We start from the raw sequence: 10,471 nt of genomic DNA on the forward strand, positions 1-10,471 counted from the left end.
ATGGAGAGTTGCAGTTAATTTCAACTGGTCACTACATGCTCATTGGTGTAATGTCCAGGGTGTCTGTCCCCCAATTATGTCATCCACATTTGAAGAACATCATAACCTAGGTAGAAGAAATATTAAGAGAACCAACCCATAAGTTTTTTTAATAACTTATTTTCCTACCAAAGTCTTCCAAATGTAAGCTGTAGCTTTGGAATCGCATTTTGGAGTTCCAGTACTGGTTCTGATTCTGCTGCACCGTGAGCCCTTCCGCATGGATCCATCTGCACACAATATAGAAGAACAATTATTTTTCTGGCTGGGTTTTTCATGGGTTGCCACAGGACTCTCACTTCCCTCAGAATTCAAGGATTTCTTGTCCTGGACAAGTGCAATTAAAATTTCCTTTCTTTGGAAGAAAGGACCATCTTGGTAGGCACCTATGCTGCTGTCTCCAAGGTCTAGAATTCATGGACTGAGGCTAGATCTGGAATAGAATGACTTTAGAATTAAGGGGTACAAGCTGTGGAATTCAGTTTATGTGGAAGCCACAATTGTTTGAAGTTGACCAGAACTACACTCCCTAGATCAGTATATTTTGATTGAAGTTTGAGTTACCATCGCTGAATGCCCCACCATCAACATCCTGGGGCGGGGGTTCAGAATTGACCAGAAACTTAACTGGACCGGCCACACACATACTGTGGCTACAAGAGTGGGTCAGAGGCTGGGTATTCTGTGGGGAGTCTCATATCTCGTGACTCCCCAAAGCCTTTCCACCATCTACAAGGCACAAGTCAGGAGTGTGATGGAATACTCTCCACTTGCCTGGATGAGTGCAGCTCCAACAACACTCAAGCTCGACACCATCCAGGACAAAGCAGCCCGCTTGATTGGCACCCCATCCACCACCTTAAACATTCACTCCCTCCACCACCGGCGTACCATGGCTGCAGTGTGTACCATCTACAAGATACACTGCAGCAACTCGCCAAGGCTGCATCGGCAGCACCTCCCAAACCTGCGACCTCTACCACCTAGACCAACAAGGGCAGCAGGCGCATGGGGACACCACCACCTCCAAGTTCCCCTCCAAGTCACACACCGTGCTGACTTGGAAATACATTAGCGTTCCTTCATCGCCGCTGGGTCAAAATCCTGGAACTCCCTCCCTAATAGCACTGTGGGAGCACCTTCACCACATGGACTGCAGCGGTTCGAGAAGGCGGCTCACCACCACCACCACCTTCTCAAGGGCAATTGGGGATGGGCAATAAATGCTGGCATCGCCAGAGACGCCCACATCCCATGAATGATTTATTTTAAACTGCAGTATCCTTTTGGTAATGGAACTTGTTAAAATTGAAGTCCATAAATGTAAGCTCCAAATATGTTTCTCCTTTTTCCTCATTTATATTTCTCCCCTCTTTCCTTTCCCCCCCCCCCCCCCCCCCAATAACCCCTTGAGCTGCTCCTTCCACTTGGAAAGCTGTGAAATTTTCTTGGTGTCTGTTTGCTTTGACGGTAGAACTTTTGCCTCCTGAGTTAGCAGTTTGTGGGTTCAAGTCTCACTTGAGCACATAATCTAGACTGACCTTTCAGTGCTGCGGGTGTGTTGCATTGTCGGAGGTGCCATCTTTGAAGATGAGACCAAGGCCCCATCTGCCTGGATTGATGCACGTAATAGATCTAATGGAAGGGAGCCATGTGTCCTGGCCAGTATTTATCGCTCAAACAAAGCACTAGTTTGTGAATCCTTGCTACGTGCAAATTGGCTGCACATTTTTCTTGCATAACAGGAGTGCAGTTGAAAAATAACTCGTGAGCTGTAAAGCATCTTGGGATGTTCTGAGGCTGTGAATGGAGCCATATAAATCTAAGGTGTCATCACTGTGACTGTGTGTATGTCTCTTTGTCTTCTCCCTCTTTCCCCCCCCCCCCGCAACCTTTTTTGTTGGTACAGTAATGAGATCATGGCCACCCCAGTTTGATGCTGTATAGCACCTCTGTGTCTGAGTGGAGAATCCCTTGTGCCTTGTTAATACAAGAATCTATGCTCCAGCTCCCAGAGATGGTACAGTAACTGCACTTGTAAATGCTGAGTTGATAAACAGTTTTAAAGCAGTCTCTTGACTCAAATAGTTCAATTTCTTCTCCAATTGCATAAGCCAAGCCAATTTAGTTGAATCAAGCTATTTTGATGTCACCCTGCAATCGAACTCCTTGCACAAAAGATGGTTTCTCAATTCTTTCTGGAACAATGAATAGAAAATTCTCCTCTCTTCCTGTGAAATGATACCTTGTGATGGCTCATGCAAGTCTGAACAAAAAGATCCTATCTCCAAATGATTTGTCTCTTTGGAGATTGCATTACAGGCTACTTCCAATTTTTTTTAAACCTGGAGTTCTCTGCAGTTTAGCGTCACTGATGCAAGAATGAATGACTATGCTAACTAATGCCTGGGGTTCAGCTGCAACAAAGATCTTCTGCAGCCATTTAAGCTGAATTGTAGAGTTCTGAAGCTGTGTACAAGTGTCGCCTCGAGTCAGGAGGTTCTGGGTTCAAGTCCCACTCCAGAGACTTGAGCACAAAATCTAGGCTGATTTTCACCCCCCCCCCCAGTGCAGCGCTGAGGGAGTGCTGCACTGTCAGAGGCGCCGTCTTTCGGATGAGGCGTTAAAACGAGGCCCCGTCTGCGCGCTTGGGTGGGCGTAAAAGAGCCTGTGGCACTACTTCAAAGAACAGGGGAGTTATCCCCAGTATAACAGAAAATGCTGGAAAAACTCAGCAGGCCAGGGTAGCATCTGTGGAGAGAGAAACCGAGTCAATGTTTCAGGTCGATGACCTTTCGTCAGACGGATGCTGCCCTGGCCGCCTGAGTTTTTCCAGCGTTTTGTTATTTCGGATTTCCAGCATCCGCAGTATTTTGCTATCGAGTTATCCCCAGTGTCCTGGCCAATATTCATCACTAAAACAGATTATCTGGTCATTAGCGCATTGCTGTTTGTGGGAGCTTGCTGTGAAAATTGGCTGCCGCGTTTCCTACATTACAACAGCGACTTCAAAAAGTGCTTCATTGGCTGTGAAGTGCTTTTGGGACGTGCAGTGGTTGTGAAAGGTGCTGTATAAATACAAGTTTTTTTTATGACATTAAACTGCAATGCATTCAATAGCAAATTAAAAGCTACATCTCCACAGTACTGCAAACCAGGAATCGCCACCACCAAGTCGTGAAAGATGCTGTATAAACAGAAGTCTCTCTAGCTGCTGTATGTGGACTTCTTGAATTGTTCCAGAATGTTTCATTGAAGCAGCTCTTGTAACTTTAAAAAAAAAGAAACTGCGTAAGTGATGAAATCCGACTAATGGTGCACATAACAGCAGTGCTGCCAGATCTCTTCCCATCAGTGTGGACTGGCAAGGAGTCTGGAAATCTCCGCTGGCCCATTGTGTGCATGGCAAAGAATTGCACCGAGCCTGAAGGCCAGAAAGAGGTTTTTTTCTTTGGCCGAGAACCTTGTCCCTTTTTCCTTCCAGATGTTTGCCTCCGAGTGGGGCCAGGTTTGAGCCCATATCTGACTTGCATGTTCGTAAACTTTTGCAGTGATGATCAGTCCTGTGAAACATTGCCCAAGTCTTATTTCCCTGACTTGTACCATGCATTCGGAGCCAGATTGAATTCCTGTGTGGTTTTTTTTTTCTTCTGAACTGTGATGTGTGTTTTTTTGCTCCGAAACTAGTTGTGGAACATTTGTAAACCGATTGCTGCACTCTGGAATTCTAGCAAGTGCACGCTTGAGTATGTTGCGTCTCTTCAGCAAGCTGTGGTGATTGTGACAGAGAACAAGTTTAGCAAAGGGGGACTGGTGAATGTTTAAATGACACACAAGGGGACATGACAGTATTTGAACTAGATACCACCACAGTGATAGGATAGAGCAACCAATGCCCTCACCATCACTGCTGACATAAGTCTTGAATCAGTATTGAGTTTTGGGATCCAGTCGTAACAAAAGTTTCCCTTTGCTGGTTGGTGCGAATCAGTCAGGTTTCTTGACCTCCCCAGTGTTTACACTACGGAATGGCTCTGAAACCTGTCGCAAGAAGAATGGATCTTCTTTCCCGAGGCTTGCATTGTTGATTTTAGATTTCTAATGGCGTCCCAGTCGGTTAAACTCCTGACTAAACTTGACTGAGGGAGTGCTGCACTGTCCGAGATGCCGTCTTTCGGATGAGACTTTAAAACTGAGGCCCCATCTGCGCTCTCAGTTCGACCTAAAAGATCCCATGGCACTATTTTGAAGAAAGGCAGGGGAATTCTCCCTGGTGCCCTGGCCAATATTTATCCCTCAATCAACATCACTAACAACAGTTTATCTGGTCATTCTCTTGCTGTCCTCAAATTGGCTGCCGCGTTTCCTACATCACCACACAGGGACTACACTTCAAAAGTACTTAATTGACTGTAAAGCGATTTGGGACATCCGCTGGTCGTGAAAGGCGCTATAGAAATGCAAGTCTGTCTTCCATTATAAACTGGATATGGAGAGAAATGTTTCAGGCTGGAGCCATAATGCACTCTGCATATTCAAGCTTGCACTCTGCGGGGGGGGGGGGAAAAAAGGTTCTCGCGTATCGGCTGCTCTCCAGGCTTTAGTCTCTTGTGTTTTACTGCTGCTTTTGGGTATAACCGCACCACTACAGACCTCGTCTACTATTTTGAAATCAATTGCAGAACGCTGGTAGGAGGATCAAAATTTGTGGAGTCACAGGATATTACAGTACAGCAAGGAGGCCATTTAACCCACCATGCCAGTACCTGAAAGTGCTATCCATTTTAGTATTCCTTTGCTCTTTCCCTGTGTCCCTTTGAAAGAATTTATAAATTTTTATCCACTCTTGGAATCAAAAATATCTCTTTTTTTAAATGTAATCACTGATTTATAGCAGTACGTTCAATATACTAAATTCTCTACGTTAAACAATAAATATCTCCTAAACCATCCATTTTTGTTATTTGCTGATATTTTTGCCCCTTCAGACCAGAATAATCCAGTGCTCATGTCAGTGCTGTGGTTGATGTGGATTGGGTAGTTTCATGGTGGGGTGTTGCAGTTGAAAACTAAACTGCTGTAATGTATTAGCTTAAGACTGAAGGAGATTGCAGAGATCAGAAGGGGCGAGGCCATGGAGGGATTTGAAAACAAGGATGAGTATTTTGAAATCGAAGCGTTGCTTAACCAGGAGCCAATGTAGGTCAGCGAGCACAGGGGTGATGGGTGAACGGGACTTGGTGCGAGTTAGGACACGGGCAGCCAAGTTTTGGATGACCTAATTTACGTAGGAGGGAATGTGGGAGGCCAGCCAGGAGCGCGTTGGAGGTAACCAAGGCATGGATAGGATACCATAGTTATTAACAAACCATCTAATTCACTAGCAGTTCTGTAGCAATAGCCTCTAGTTTGTGTGAAATCACGTTCTGGATACACTCCATAGCTAAGAATGAGAAAAGGAGTATTTTTGATCAATGTGTTAAATCTATTAAAACTAGAATTGCCTGTCTGTACAGCATTCCAGGATAGGCGTCTGGGGAGTTTGGCATTAATTGTCAGCAGTCAATCTTGAGGTATCTTTCTTTCAAAAATACTACGCTGGACAGAGCGAATATGTGTTGGTTATTTTAAAGGAAGAAAAGATTAGAAATTCCCAGTCTGTTGAGCTACTAACACTTGGCTATGGTGATTTTGCCACTGCATCTCTGTCTGTCTGTGTCTCCATTTTTGACCATTTCATTTTATTTTGGGTTTGTTTTGAGAATCTTGCCTACGCAGGTGTCTTAAGGGGCAGGCGTGGTTGCCATGTGCTGCTCGTTCGAGTTTGAAATGGAATTTATATTACTATATAATATATATATAATATATACGCACGCACACTTTTTTAAAAAGCTAGTGGATGGTTTCCTTTCAAAGAGTGTTTTTACGAGTGATGCAGACTGGAGCAGTCCGTATCCATCCAGCCAGGTGTCTGTAATGTGGTCTTTGACGCTAATATTTCATTTATCTTGACTTTTGGTGATCAAAAAGTTGCTACAGGGAACTTTTTTTAAATCCAGGACCGGCGTGGTGCCGGTTGATCAAAAAGTCCGGATTACAGAGAGGTATACTTACCAAGGTACGAGAGCCCCGTACACGGCACTTGTGCAGGAGTCCCTGTTGCACGGCCACAGGTGCAGGAACCCCGGTTACACGGCCACAGATCCAGGAACCCCGGTTACACGGCCACTAATATATAGTAAAACTTACCTGAACCTACTCCTGAATTTTGCCGGTTAAGAGAGATTTCTGGATATTTAGGTGCCGGTAAGAGTTTCCTGTATTTAAATTTGTGAACTTTTTCGATGTTGGACAACTGCTCAAATTTGACTCTGGGTACATTTCAAAAGTAAGCTTTCCTTTTTATGAAGTGGGTCTTAAACCCCTGTAGATGGTGCATATGGATAATGCACAAGGGCTGCATTTTATTGCTGACTAGAATGTATTTGTATTTGGCGGTGGTGTTATACACCCCCACGCTGTTACCTAGATTGTTATCAACACGTTCTTCAATTGCTGCTGTTGGTTACATTGTCTTGATTTTGTTTTTTTTTTCCCCCTTGCAGAAAGCATGTTTCACTACTGTGAGGATTAACTTGCAGGAATAAAGCAATGTGAGGTACGTAAAGTTTGTAACATTTTGAAGATGTTGGTTTTTGAAATGCTAAACCGCAAACCAGTTCACTATGTTTTGACCGTGAGATCTAAATGATCTTGTTCAGGTTGGGAGTAAGTAGGAAACCTTTTTTGTGTTTCTTGTAACTAGGAAACCGTTTTGTTTCTTGTAATTCTGCCGCCATCAACTGTGGATTATTGCATGAGAAAAGTAGGTCATTCTCTTTTATCTGTAAGTGGGTTTACAGTTTATTATTCACTGAACATCTCTCTCTCGTTCAGCATAGAATCATTAACTGAACAGCCAACATTGAAGTAATGAATTACTGCGATGTATTGAACGCCATTCTGAAAGGACTGGGCAACTTTTTTTTTTGTATGCAACTTTATTTCGATGTAAGTTTAATATTGGTGGCCCGGATTGGCAGCCTTTGCAGGAATTTGCCATTTGTTTTGACATACTTAACTGCTACCTCATTATTCTTGTGTGCACACTGTAATTGCCTACGTTTTATAAGCCCATTTATAGTGGCAAATGAAAGAATCATGGAATTGTCGAAATTTATGGCACAGAAGGAGGCCATTCGGCCCATCGTGTCTGTGCCGGCCGACAGAGCTACCCAGCCTAATCCCACTTTCCAGCACTTGGTCCGTAGCCCTGTCGGTTACGGCACTTCAGGTGCATATCCAAGTACTTTTTAAATGCGATGAGGGTTTCTGCCTCTACCACCCTTTCAGGCAGTGAGTTCCAGACCCCCAGCACCCTCTGGGTGAAAAAAGTTCTCCTCAACTCCCTGCTAATCCTTCTACCAATTACCTGGTTATTGACCCTCTCTAAGGGACAAAGGTCCTTCCTATCCACTCTATCTCAGCCCCTCATAACTTTGTACACTGAATTAACCTGTGATTCAGATCCAGACTGGAGGGGGGAGAAAATGCCTGAAAGTGACGACATCAAGAGAAGACGGAACTGAATTGTAGTAGCTCAGCAGTTGTTCCGTATAACCTTCTGATATTCGCTTTTTGACAGCATTGGGGAGCATAAAATAGCACAGCAGGAATAGCTTGAAGATGCAAATTTTTAAAAATAGCAGCCCATATTGTTCCTTGAAGCAAATGCAGCATCATTAAATTTTCCAAATCTGACCTAATACTTGGACAAATGGCATCAGCGACATCTGTCGTAGCGACCCATGCATGTTCGATACCAAGACCCCTGGTTGCACCATCATATATAACCAACGCCAGCTCCGCAACTTCCCACCTAAAACCATTTCCCCATTTCCACTTGGATAATTGGGAAATGTCAAATGAAGGTTAAGTCTTGCCCTGGGGGAGGGGGTGGCGGGGGGAGGGAAAGGGTCGGGGAAGAAATCAAACTACTTGTATTTCTAGTCCCAAGACTAGTATTGACACAGTTCCAGTGTCTTCTGCAGCCAAGAGAGGTGGGCGTGGTGAGATACTGGAGGGTGGGGTCTTGAAATATTATCCGCTTGAATCTTCAGGATTAATATGGTTGCTAGGCAATTTCCCTTTTTTTCAAACCCATCTTCCAACCCCCCCCCTCTCCCTGGAATAACTGAGTTGAATGTGACACTTTTTTTTTAAAAAGGAACACAATTCTAATAATTTCCAATTAAAGATAATGAACAGAACAGCGGTCAAACCACATTATTACAAACTTTGCAGCTCCCTGATGACAACTTCTCGGCTGGTTCCCATCACCTTGAGATGTCTGCTCCTGCACAGCAGTTCTGTGGGGACCAGCAGTTCTGTGGGGACCAGCAGAGTTGGGCTTCAAAAATAAGTTTTGTAATGATCTTGAGTTAATGTGCCACTACAATTTTAGTAGAAGTGTTCGTCGACTCATCTTTCCTTGTTTCTACATTGTAAGAGCAAGCATGATCAGGGCTTCTTTACTGCACCCGCTGAAAGTTAACCTTTTCCCAGTCTGCCCCACCAAGGGTCCCGTAATGGCTAGCAGACAACATAATGGCCAATATTTCTGCCAATGGAGGGTTGTGCGGAGCGAGTTAGATGAGGAACGGTAGGAGGAGGCTCCAGTGCAGCAATAACACCGATATGGACTGGTTGGGCTCAACGGCCTATTGGTGCTGTATATTCTAAGCTTTGAGCTAATGGATTTAAAAAAGCTCTTGGATTTCCTGCCCCCCACACCCTTTTAGCTTTTTTAGGACAGGCACTCAGCAGAAAGAGCCTTCTCTTGCTGCCATGGATGGCCTGGAGGAGGTCTAGAAGCTAATATTGCCCAGACTCTGCCCCCCCCCCCCCCTCGCCAACAATCAAGATTAGGATACCATTCTCAAAATCAAAAGAATGCTCCATTCCCCTTTTGTTATGTTATCTCTTACTTCATGCTTGCTGTGGAAGAGGAAAAACCCAGGAAGTGCATATAAATAGAATGAAGGCGCTGAACCAAAGACCCAGCATCTCGTCTGCGGTGAGCTCCATTAAACCATAGTCGGGCGTAACAAACACATATCATGCACCTCGCAATGTTGATTGCATTTTTCATCTCGTGAAAAGTAATTGCAGTCCCCTAACTGCAGCTCTAAGTCATCTTGCTGCTTTCAACTTTACCGGCTGAACTTGTGCAAACCAGTGTTATTCAAGTGCGATTAGAACTAGTGGAGATGTGCTGGTTAGCACCTTGGTGAAAAGCACCCCATTTCGAAGTCCAGCTGATTTGTGGTGGTGTTTGTGACCTGCTTCAACGGCAAGGCAATCCTTTATTAAAGGGAGGCTGTAGATTTTGAATAGAGGGAATGTGAACAGTGGGAAAGTTGGTATTGGACATTCCAAACCGCACGGTAGCTACCTTTTTTTTAAAAAGAGTAAAGTGACTGCACAAATTGTACTCCTGCCTACAAAATGAAATTGGCCGCCAACGACCGCTCCACCACCCAGTTCATCTCTGGTCTGTGCTGCAGGAGGCAGTAGGTGTCTTTGTGTATAGTCCAGTGACCGTAGAAGACAGTTGCTTTGTCCCAAGAGGTCAATGGCAAGAGTTATAGTTTCAGTGTTCTGCTGTTGAGTTATGGTGGAGGGGGGCGGAGAAAGATGACTGAGAAAGCTATGGCATTCAGCTGTTAGATTTCAACACATGGGTCCTGTCACCATGAGGCTGCAGCAGAATTAATCGCTTTGAACATTCACACTCCATCACAGAGATGCATCAGAACAACAGTACACAATAGCTTTTTTAAAATAAAATTGTTGGAATGAAATTATAATTCCTGCAAACATTGATATATTTTGTGTCAATTGAAATGATGCCCGTGACCGTGATTTACAAAACCATTGGAAGAGAGTCGCAGCCTGCCCTCACTTCCTTGATTTTTGTACAGGGACAGAATCGAGTAAGTGCAGCACCACATCTGCAGTTTTTTAACCTGCTAGAAAAATGGGACCAGTCACTTCGGACTTCCTATTGTTGGGGCGTGCGATTTGGGCTGGCATCGCCGATTGCCCCCACGGTGGAAACTCGTGGTCAACACATGTATTGAGTAGGGAAGCGTTATTGTGGTCAAACAGACAAAGGAATTATGTAGAATTTACAGCACCGCAACAGGCCATTCGGCCCAACTGGTTTATGCTCCACCCATCCCTCTTCATCGTCTAATCGCATCAACATAGCCTTCTATTCCTTTATCCCTCGTGTTTATCTAGCTTCCCCTTAAATGCATCTTTGCTATTCGCCTCAATCACGCGGCATCCTAACCACGCTCTGGGTGATATAGGAATGTAGGAAGAGGAG

The 10,471-nt window shown here is 44.5% G+C and overlaps 1 protein-coding gene across 4 annotated transcripts in view; it reads left to right on the forward strand.

Moving 5' to 3' along the window:
* The window catches only part of spsb1 (splA/ryanodine receptor domain and SOCS box containing 1), a 107,211-nt gene that overhangs the window by 65,567 nt on the left and 31,173 nt on the right, over nt 1-10,471 (forward strand). For all 4 annotated transcript variants that reach the window (XM_085967363.1, XM_085967361.1, XM_085967360.1 and 1 more), the window contains one exon: nt 6,645-6,697. The gene's annotated coding sequence lies outside the window, so the exon portion shown is untranslated. The remainder of the gene's footprint in view (nt 1-6,644; nt 6,698-10,471) is intronic.

Source organism: Somniosus microcephalus, chromosome 25 (genome assembly GCF_052327205.1).
Source record: "Somniosus microcephalus isolate GS21.2 chromosome 25, FLI_Smic_1.0, whole genome shotgun sequence".
NCBI lineage: Eukaryota > Metazoa > Chordata > Chondrichthyes > Squaliformes > Somniosidae > Somniosus > Somniosus microcephalus.